Below are 9,473 nucleotides of genomic sequence, written 5' to 3' on the forward strand. Positions count from 1 at the left end.
AAATGCTACAAGAAAGGAAAGCTACGAGCCAATCTCCCTCATGAATATAGACACAAAAATTCTCAACAAAATGCTTGCAAATCTAATCCAAAGACACATTAAAAAACCATACACCATGACCAAGTGGGGTTCATTCCAGGCATGCAAGGATGGTTCAACATAAGAAAATCAATCAATATAATACAACATATTAACAAATCAAAAGGGAAAAATCAAATTATCACTTAATAATGCTGAAAAATTCAACAAAATCCAGCTTCCTTTTTTGATAAAAACACTTCAAAAGGTAGGAATTGAAGGAAACTTCCTCAATATTATAAACAGCATATATGAAAAACCCACAGCCAGTATAGTACTTGCTCCAGTTTGCTAATTTTGCCAGAATGCAAAACACCAGAAATGGATTGGCTTTTATAAAAGAGAATTAATTTGGTTACACAGTTACATCTTAAGTAATAAAATGTCCATCACAAAGGGTACCTTCACTGCAGAAAGGCCATTGGCATCCAGAAAACCTCTTATTAGCTGGGAAGGCACAAGGCTGGTGTCTGCTTGCTCCCAGGTTGCATTTCAAAATGGCATTCTCCAAAATGTCTGCATCAGCTTCCAATGGCAGTCTTCAAAATGTCTGTCTCAGCTACAGCAGCAAGTTCCTTATGTTTGAGCTTACATAAGGCTCTAGTAAACTAATCAAGGCCCACAGTGAATGGGCATGGCCACACCTCCATGGAAATACTGAACCAATAGGTTCCAACCTAATCCACTCTAGTATGTCTGCCCCCACAAGATTGCATTAAAGAATATGGCTTTTTCGGGGGGCATAATATATACAAACCAGCACAGTACTCAATGGCAACAAACTAAAAGCCTTCCCTCTAAGATCAGGAATGAGACAAATATGCCCGCTATCACTACTGTTATCAACACCATGCTACAAGTGCTAGCCAGAGCAACGTGGCAAGAAAAGAAAGAAAAGGCATCCAAATTGTGAAGGAAGAAGTAAAACTGTCATTATTTGGCATCCAAATTGGAAAGAAGAAGTAAAACTGTCATTATTTGCAGATGATATGATCTTACATTTGGAAAACTTTGAGAAATCAATGACACAACTGCTTGAGCCAAAAACAAATTTAGCAAAGTATGGGATACAAGATTAATGCACTTAAGTTAGTAATGTTCCTATACAGCAGAAATGACCTAACTGAAGAGACACTCAAGAAAAAGATTCCATTCTCAATAGCAACTAAAAGAATCAAGTACCTAGGAATAAGTTAACCAAGGATGTAAAAGACCTATACATAGTCAATTATGTAACTTTACTTGAAGAAATAAAAAGGGGACCTAAAAAGATGGAAAAATATTCCATGTTCATGGATAGGAAGTCTAACTGTTGTTAAGAGGTCAATTCTACCCAAGGTCATCTACAAATTCAATACAATTCCAATCAAAATTCCAAAAACCTATTTTGCAGACTTGGAAAAGCTAGTTTTCAAATTTATTTGGAAGGGAAAGATGCCTTGAATTGCTAAAATCCTTCTAAAGAAGAAAAACAAAGTGGGAGGACTTACATTTCCTGACTTTGAAGCTTACTGTAAAGCCACAGTAGTCAAAACAGCCTGGTACTGGCACAAATTTAGACATATTGATCAATGGAATTGAATTGAGAATTTGGAGATAGACCACCAGATCTGCAGTCAGCTGATCTTTGATAAGGCCTCCAAACCCACTGAACTGGGACATAACAGTCTTTCCAACATATGGGGCTGGGAGAGCTGGATATCCATCTCCAAAAGAATGAAAGAGAACCCCACATCACACCCTACACAAAAATTAACTAAAAGTGGATCAAAGGCCTAAATAAAAAAACAATACCATAAAACTCGTAGAATACCATGTAGGGAAACATCTTCAAGGCCTTGTATTAGAAGGTTGCTTCTTAGACCTTACTCCCAAAGCACAAGCAACAAAAGAAAAAATAGGTAAATGGGAACTCCTCAAAATTAAAAGTTTCTGTACCTCGAAGGAATTTGTCAAAAAGGTAAAGAGGCAGACAATGCAACAGGAAAAAAATTTGGAAACCATTTATCTGACAAAAGACTGATATCTTGCATGTATAAAGAAATCCTACAACTCAATGACAATAGTACAAACAACCCAATTATAAAATGGGCAAAAGATACGAAAAGACATTTCTCTGAAGAGGAAATACAAATGGCTAAAAAACACATGAAAACATGTTCATTTTCACTAGCTAATAGAGAGAAGCAAATTAAGGCCATAATGAGAGGCTGTACGGACTCTGAGAAATCCAACAACATCTGGGGAAAATGACCCATTGGTTTCATAGGAACCCATTAAAAGCCACAGCTCCTGTCTCTTTTAACTACTATGGTATGGCTGCAGGTCCTGCTGCTTCAAAAATCTGCAATGATTTGAGAACACCCAGGGCACGATTGCTTGAACTGTTCACTGATTTGAGCTGTAATCCAGAAATGATGAAGAATGCAGCAGATTCATATTTTTCACTTTTACAAGGGTTCATAAATTCATTGGATGAATCTACCTAAGAAAGCAAGTTACGATATATTCAAAATTTCAAATGGACTGATACATTACTAGGACAGATTCCAAGTTCCCAGCAGGATGCTGTTTTTGAATTAATTTCCATGGGATTTAATGTTGCTTTATGGTATACCAAATATGCTTCAAGACTGGCTGGAAAAGAAAACATAACAGAAGATGAAGCAAAAGAAGTCCATCGAAGCTTAAAAATTGCAGCTGGGATTTTTAAACATTTAAAGGAAAGTCATATCCCCAAACTTATTATACCTGCACAAAAGGGAAGGGATTTAGAGGCACAGCTCATAGAAGCTTATATCATCCAGTGTCAGGCTGAAGCTCAAGAAGTAACAATTGCTCGAGCAATTGAACTAGAACATGCTCCTGGACTAATTGCTGCACTGGCATATGAAACAGCCAATTTCTATCAAAAAGCTGATCATACTTTATCCAGTTTGGAGCCTGCATACTCTGTGAAATGGAGAAAATATCTTCATTTGAAAATGTGTTTCTACATAGCTTATGCTTACTGTTACCATGGTCAGACTTTGTTGGCCAGTGATAAATGTGGTGAAGCAATCAGGTCTCTTCAAGAAGCAGAAAAATTTTATGCAAAGGCAGAAGCATTATGCAAAGAATATGGAGAAACCAAAGGACCTGGACCAAGTGTCAAACCTTCAGGACACTTGTTCTTTAGGAAACTTGGAAGTCTTGTGAAGAATACCCTAGAAAAATGTCAACGAGAAAATGGATTTATTTACTTTCAAAAAATTCCAACAGAAGCTCCACAGCTGGAACTCAAAGTGAATTATGGTCTTGTAGAGCCTGTGCCTTTTGAATTTCCTCCTATAAGTGCGCACTGGACACCAGAAACACTGGCCGCATTTGATCTCACCAAGAGACCCAAGGATGACAGTACCAAACCCAAACCAGAAGAAGAAGTAAAACCTGTGAAAGAACCAGATATCAAACCTCAAAAGGACACTGGGTGCTACATTTCCTAAAATACATTGATAAAATGTACACTTTGAATTTCTGTACTACTAGATAAGATAAACCATGGAACTTCAGATTTCTTAAAATGATTTCTTTGAAGACTATAAAATAATCTATTATATTCAGAGGGAATCTGCTTTCAGTTTATCTGCTCTTGACTTTTAATACAGTAGAGGTGTTTCATGCTTTGTTTCCAGGCTCTCCTTTTTCATTGGGACACCATTCTAAAGATTTTATTGTGCCTCTAAAGGGTGTATTTGGGGGCTGGGTCTTTTTTGAACTCTGCAGTTTCAGGTTAAATTTTAGGTCAGAATCATGTAGTTTCAGATATGTTTTTCTATCTTCACAAAAAAGTTTATTTTCCTTCCTCTTATTTGATACTAGAAGAATGACAGGAATAGGTTTTAACAGAGACAGTTTTTTCCATCATTATATTAATTGTAGCACAGACTTGTTATGTTTTGGGTCATTTATTTTTCTGTTGGAAAAAAGTCGCTTGTGGTAAATGATCAGAAAATCACTCAAACCAAATCCCTTACATATAATAGAATGTATAATTTACTGGAAAATCAGTATTTGTAGGTATGTTGAAACCATATAAGGGCTTATTCCTATTCTTGTAGCCCTTTGCTTCATTTCAGTCTCAATAAACCTCCTATGATTTTTACAAGTACCTTTTTTAATAAGGTTTTTACTTAGAGGACAGAACTTTGTAACAGCTCTTAGTGTTTCTATATGAGAGAAGTCAAGATAAAAAAGTTTTTTGAAGATGTCAAATACTGCATGATGGAAAGAAAAAACTTTAAACTTAAATGAGTTATGTTGTTCTGAATGGTAGCTCTCTACTTTTAAAAGAAGTTAGAGTACAAAACTTTTGTTACCTAATTTACCCGTACATTGTTTTTATATAGTTTTCTAACATAAATATCCTGTCAGGATTGTATTGCTTTAGGCCAAAGGCCTTAGCAAAGACTTAGCGAACAAACATAGATACAGATCATCTTTAAAATAGATTGTAATGTTTAAAACACAATTAGTTGAGTATATATGCATACTTAAATAGTAGACGCATAATACTTTAACAAAAGTCACACATCTGTAGGTATATCTTCTTTTGATCTCTGGGGGCTGTAGCCAGTTTTCCTATTATAAGTGAGACATATGTTCACTTAATATAATTAAAATAGTAGTGTATGTCTGTTGAGAGCTTACTTTGTACTAGGTGTTGTGCTGAATGTTTATGTAGATAAATCCAAATCCGCACAGCAACTCTTTGAAAAATAAGTACCATTATCCTGAGTAAAATCTGCATAAAGTATTGATATCAGAATATTCACTTCATAATAAAGAATAGATTAATAGATTATACCTATCTGAATCAATATTGTGTTCAAATAAATCATTATTGAAACACATATCTTGGTTTACACTCCTTAGGCTACATAGAATCAGTGAAGTTTTGTTTTAAAATATGGAAATGCTGATTTCTTCATACAGGTCTCTTTTTTAAATCTGAAACTGCATTTTCCAGAATAAGTGGAGTAATAACAGAAATTTAGTTTATTTGACATCTATAGAAAAAAATGTCTTATTCAATTTCACTGTATTTTGTGTAGTCCTTATTTAATAAAATCATTGATCCGTCTGCTGTATGCCATTTACTGCAAAACTTTAAACAATATTTGATGCCAGCTTATTGCTCTACCTATAGAACACATTTATCTTAGGTACTAGTTCTTATTAACCTGGTTACTAAATTTTTACAATTGACATTTTGTGTATTACAATAGCATATATGAAATGGAAACAATGTTCATTGCTTCTGTAAAACTCAGTAAATACTGGTATTACTTTAATGATTGGCAGTTCTGACATGGGCAGATAATAAATAGCCTGTTGACTAGCCAGGGTGACGCTATGTGATTAAAATATCCCATTATATAATAGTCTTTGAAATGGCATTGGAAATTTTGAGGGCTTAACAAATGTAAAGAAGGTGCATGAAGGTTATAGTATAGAAAGATGTAACTATTTGTGCTGTTGTATACATTTAATAATGAGTTATCTTTTTATTTATGAAAATAAATAATTTTACTTAAAAAAAAAAAAGACCATAATGAGATATCATCTCATACCAATTAGAATGGCTGCCATTAAACAAACAGGAAATTACAAATGCTAGAGAGGATGTGGCAAAATTGGAACTCTTATTAGTTGCTGGTGGGACCATATAATGGTACAGCCACTCTGGAGGACAGTCTGGCAGTTCCTTAGAAAACTAGATATCGAATTACCCCTCAATCCAGCAATTTCACTTCTCAGTATATACCCAGAAGACCTGAAAGCAGTGACACAAACAGATATTTGCACACCAATGTTCATAGTGGTATTATTCATAATTGCAAGAGATGGAAACAGTCCAAGCATCCTTCAGCAAATGAGTAGATAAACAAAAGGTGGTGTATACACACAATGGAATACTATGAGGCAGTAAGATGGAACAAGTCATGAAACATATGACAACATGGATGAACCTTGAGGACATAATCCTGAGTGAAATAAGCCAGACACAAAAAGAGAGATATTTATGTTACCACTAACGTGAACTCAGTGAAAAATGTAAAATAAATGTTTTATACTGTAGAATGTAGAGGTCCTAAAGATAGACAGCAATTACTGAAGGGGGAATGATAATGTAATAAGAACAGATAAGCTTTTGAGGGTAATCTTAATGTTATAGAAATACTCAGGCTGATATGGTTTGTAAATTTTCTTGGGTATGGTAGGAACATGTTGGAAGCAATGTAGTTATTTTAGGTTATTTGTTTTTCTTATTCCTTTGCTTGGCTATGGTTTGCTAATTTTCTTGAGGTATGGTAGGAACACGTTGGAAGCAATGTAGTTATTTTAGATTATTTGTTTCTCTTATTCCTTTGCTTGGTTATGGTTTGTTAATTTTCTTGAGGTATGGTAGGAACAAGTTGGTAGCACTGTAGTTATTTTAGGTTGTTTTTCTTATTCCTTTGTATTGTATTATTTGAAATGTTTTTTGTTTTTTTTAGAACAGGGGACTTTTCGCATTTTTTAATTATAATGAATTAATTCAAAATAAAAACATATTCTATCTCTTACAAAAAAAAAAACTTATCCATTTCATGATTTCAATATCACATCATCACCAGCAGAGCTATTTATGTTTTTTTGAAAGTCAGTAAACAATATTTTACTAAAACACTTCATAACCCAGAAAGCAGAGCTATATTTTTAAAACACTTGAATGAGCAGTTCAATCTTAACCCTAAATTAATTTTTGATTTCATTTGGGGAGAGAAGGGCCAAGAAATGCAAAAGGAAGAGTCCTGGATTGCACAATCAGAAAAGCCTGGGCTGGAGACCCAGCCTTTGTTCTGGCTTCTAGACGGAGAGGAAGGTGACAACTGTCTCAACGGCTTCAAGTACCACCTTACTCTTTCCAGCCGATTTATCTTCTCTATCACCAAAGATTAATTCTAATATCTCAGTAACATCCATAACTTTGAAAGCTGCCAGCCGACCAGTTAACATGTCGACCCTTGTAGACTTGTGCAATAGGTGCCATTGCCAACCACTTCCACCAGCTCAAAACTCCCAGCAGGATCCCGCAGGGAGGACAGGTCGATGTCCACCAGACTTTTTGCAGGGGAGCTGTTCGCCATTTTCCCTTTCTGTCGCCCCACAAGCACTAATAAATACCAGGCGGTGGTGGTCGCTGTCAGCCCAAGGCTGCTTGGCCGGCCGCGCTTCCTCGCACTGGCAGCAGGGCCGGCCCGAGAGCCCCAGGCGCGCGGCCGTGGCCGGGCTGGCGGGCGGCGGCGGCGGCGGGCTGGTCTCGCTTCTCATCCCGGCTCGGCTCCTGCCGGCCGCGGGCCGCGCCGAAGGGGGAACCTGAAATGTTTCTTTTTAATTTTTTTATAAATAAAGTTACAAAAAAAAAAAAAAAAAAAAAGACCAAAAGCACACTCCTTCTCAGTCTTCAAATTCATCTTTTACACTTATTCTTAATTGAAATATAGATTATTCACAATATTTAAATTTTTTACAATAAAATGTCATTTCTAAGAAATACTTTCAGAATTTTAAGTTTGTAAACATATTTACAACAGGAAAAACGCTTGCTGGGGATAAAATTTTTGGATGTGATATTTTCCTCTTAAAGCTCTGAAAATTCTTCAGTGTTTTCTGACATTTGATATTGTTGGGAGTAGTATGAAACCAATGTTAACTTCGATTCCTCTTCAAGTTACCTTCATCTCTAGCATCAAAATCTTTATTCATAACAATTTTATTCCTATCATTAAAATGCCAAACAGCTAGGGTACATCAAGGGATATTTTCATTGATTTTCTCCCGAGTATGGTTAGATCTTCAGTTTGCACTCTCAGTTTCTGATTCTCTATAATATGATCTTTTCTTTTAACTTAAATTTTTGCTTTAGTCTATTCTGGTTTGTCTTTGTGGAACATTGAGTACTCATAAGTTCCATCTCCGTGTTCTTCACCTTTATGATTTGAAGTTCTTTGCCTTTTCAATCATCTCTCTAGAAGGACTGCTGATATCCATCATTAGACTAATTTACTTCCTGAAGTGTCAGATCTGCTTAAAATGCCAACTGAAATCCTTTTTCTGCTCTTTATTCATTGTTGTCTGCTGTATCAAGAGATATTTTCTTCTAAACTTCTTCTGAGTATGATGCCTCTTATTTTTAATGTCTTAAGAACACGAAAACATATAATTTCTAAAAGATTTTCTGTTTCCTAATTTAAATTCCATTCAATTATAAGTTTCTCACCCAGTTAATCATGTTGGTACAATTCTCTAATGCTGAAAATATACTTTACAGATCACTTCTTTTTTTTAAATGCCCTTAAATATGAGGATTTGTCCCGGCCCGCGGGACGATCAACCGAGGCTCCAGCTCCTGCGAGGGAAGAATGGTATGGGACAAGAGACACAAAGAACAACAGCAAGACAGGTTTCTGATCAAGCTGCAAAACTTTATTGAAGAGGCAGGATATATATACTCTAAGGTAGAAGGAGTGGCTAGTACGAACGGGTGGCGGCCTAGGATTGGTGGCTGCAAAGGCGGGTGGCGGTCTAGGATTGGCTGCTGCTGTTGCTAGGGCAGATGGCAGATGTAAGGCTAGCACAGGATTGGTGGCTACTGTTGCTGGGGTAGAAGGCAGGTAGTAAAGCTAGCACTCTAGGTGCGAATCTTAGGCGCGAACGGCTATCACTTCCGTAGAAGGCTGAGGGCAACTTAAGCCGCTATTGCATCAGCCCTAGCGGTCATGTTGCATATCTCCGGCATCGCTGAGGGTGGATTTTATACATGCTACCTTAATCGTCCCCAACAAGGATTTAACACTGGAATTTGACAACACACAGTTAAATTCTCCCTCCATCACCTTCAGTGGCTTTCCTCCATTGAGAGACGTGGGTCACAGATTCCTTGGATAAGCTAATAAATGCTGCGGTGACTGTTGGCAGATAATCTTGCAAATGTTGTCATGTAGTGTCATCCTATCCATGTCTGGACAGGGTGGTCCCGGAAAGTGGAGCTTGATCTGAACACAGGACAGGTAACAGTCCTGTAGCACCACGTGACCTGCCACTTATCAAGAGGAAAATGCAAGTTAGCAAATGTTTCAACATTTCCTCTGTGCAGGGTCTGATAGATTATTGAGAGTTGGCTAACAAAAGACTGGTGTAGGAGGTAGTGAAATAACAATTAACATTTAGTAAGTGACATTCAAAACAAAGAGCACAATGCTCAGGAACTTTTTTAAGAATTTTTCAGATCTTATTTCATTTGATCCATATAAAAACCTTATGGGAGAGTATAGAAGATGGCAGCTAGCTGAGACAAGGCGGAAAAAAAA

The 9,473-nt window shown here is 36.5% G+C and overlaps 1 pseudogene; it reads left to right on the forward strand.

Moving 5' to 3' along the window:
• Positions 1 to 2,327: 2,327 nt before the first annotated feature.
• LOC119524463 lies at positions 2,328 to 3,644 on the forward strand (annotated as a pseudogene).
• The last annotated feature ends 5,829 nt before the right edge of the window (positions 3,645 to 9,473 follow it).

The sequence above is a fragment of the Choloepus didactylus genome, assembly GCF_015220235.1.
Source record: "Choloepus didactylus isolate mChoDid1 chromosome 11 unlocalized genomic scaffold, mChoDid1.pri SUPER_11_unloc1, whole genome shotgun sequence".
Lineage (NCBI taxonomy): Eukaryota > Metazoa > Chordata > Mammalia > Pilosa > Megalonychidae > Choloepus > Choloepus didactylus.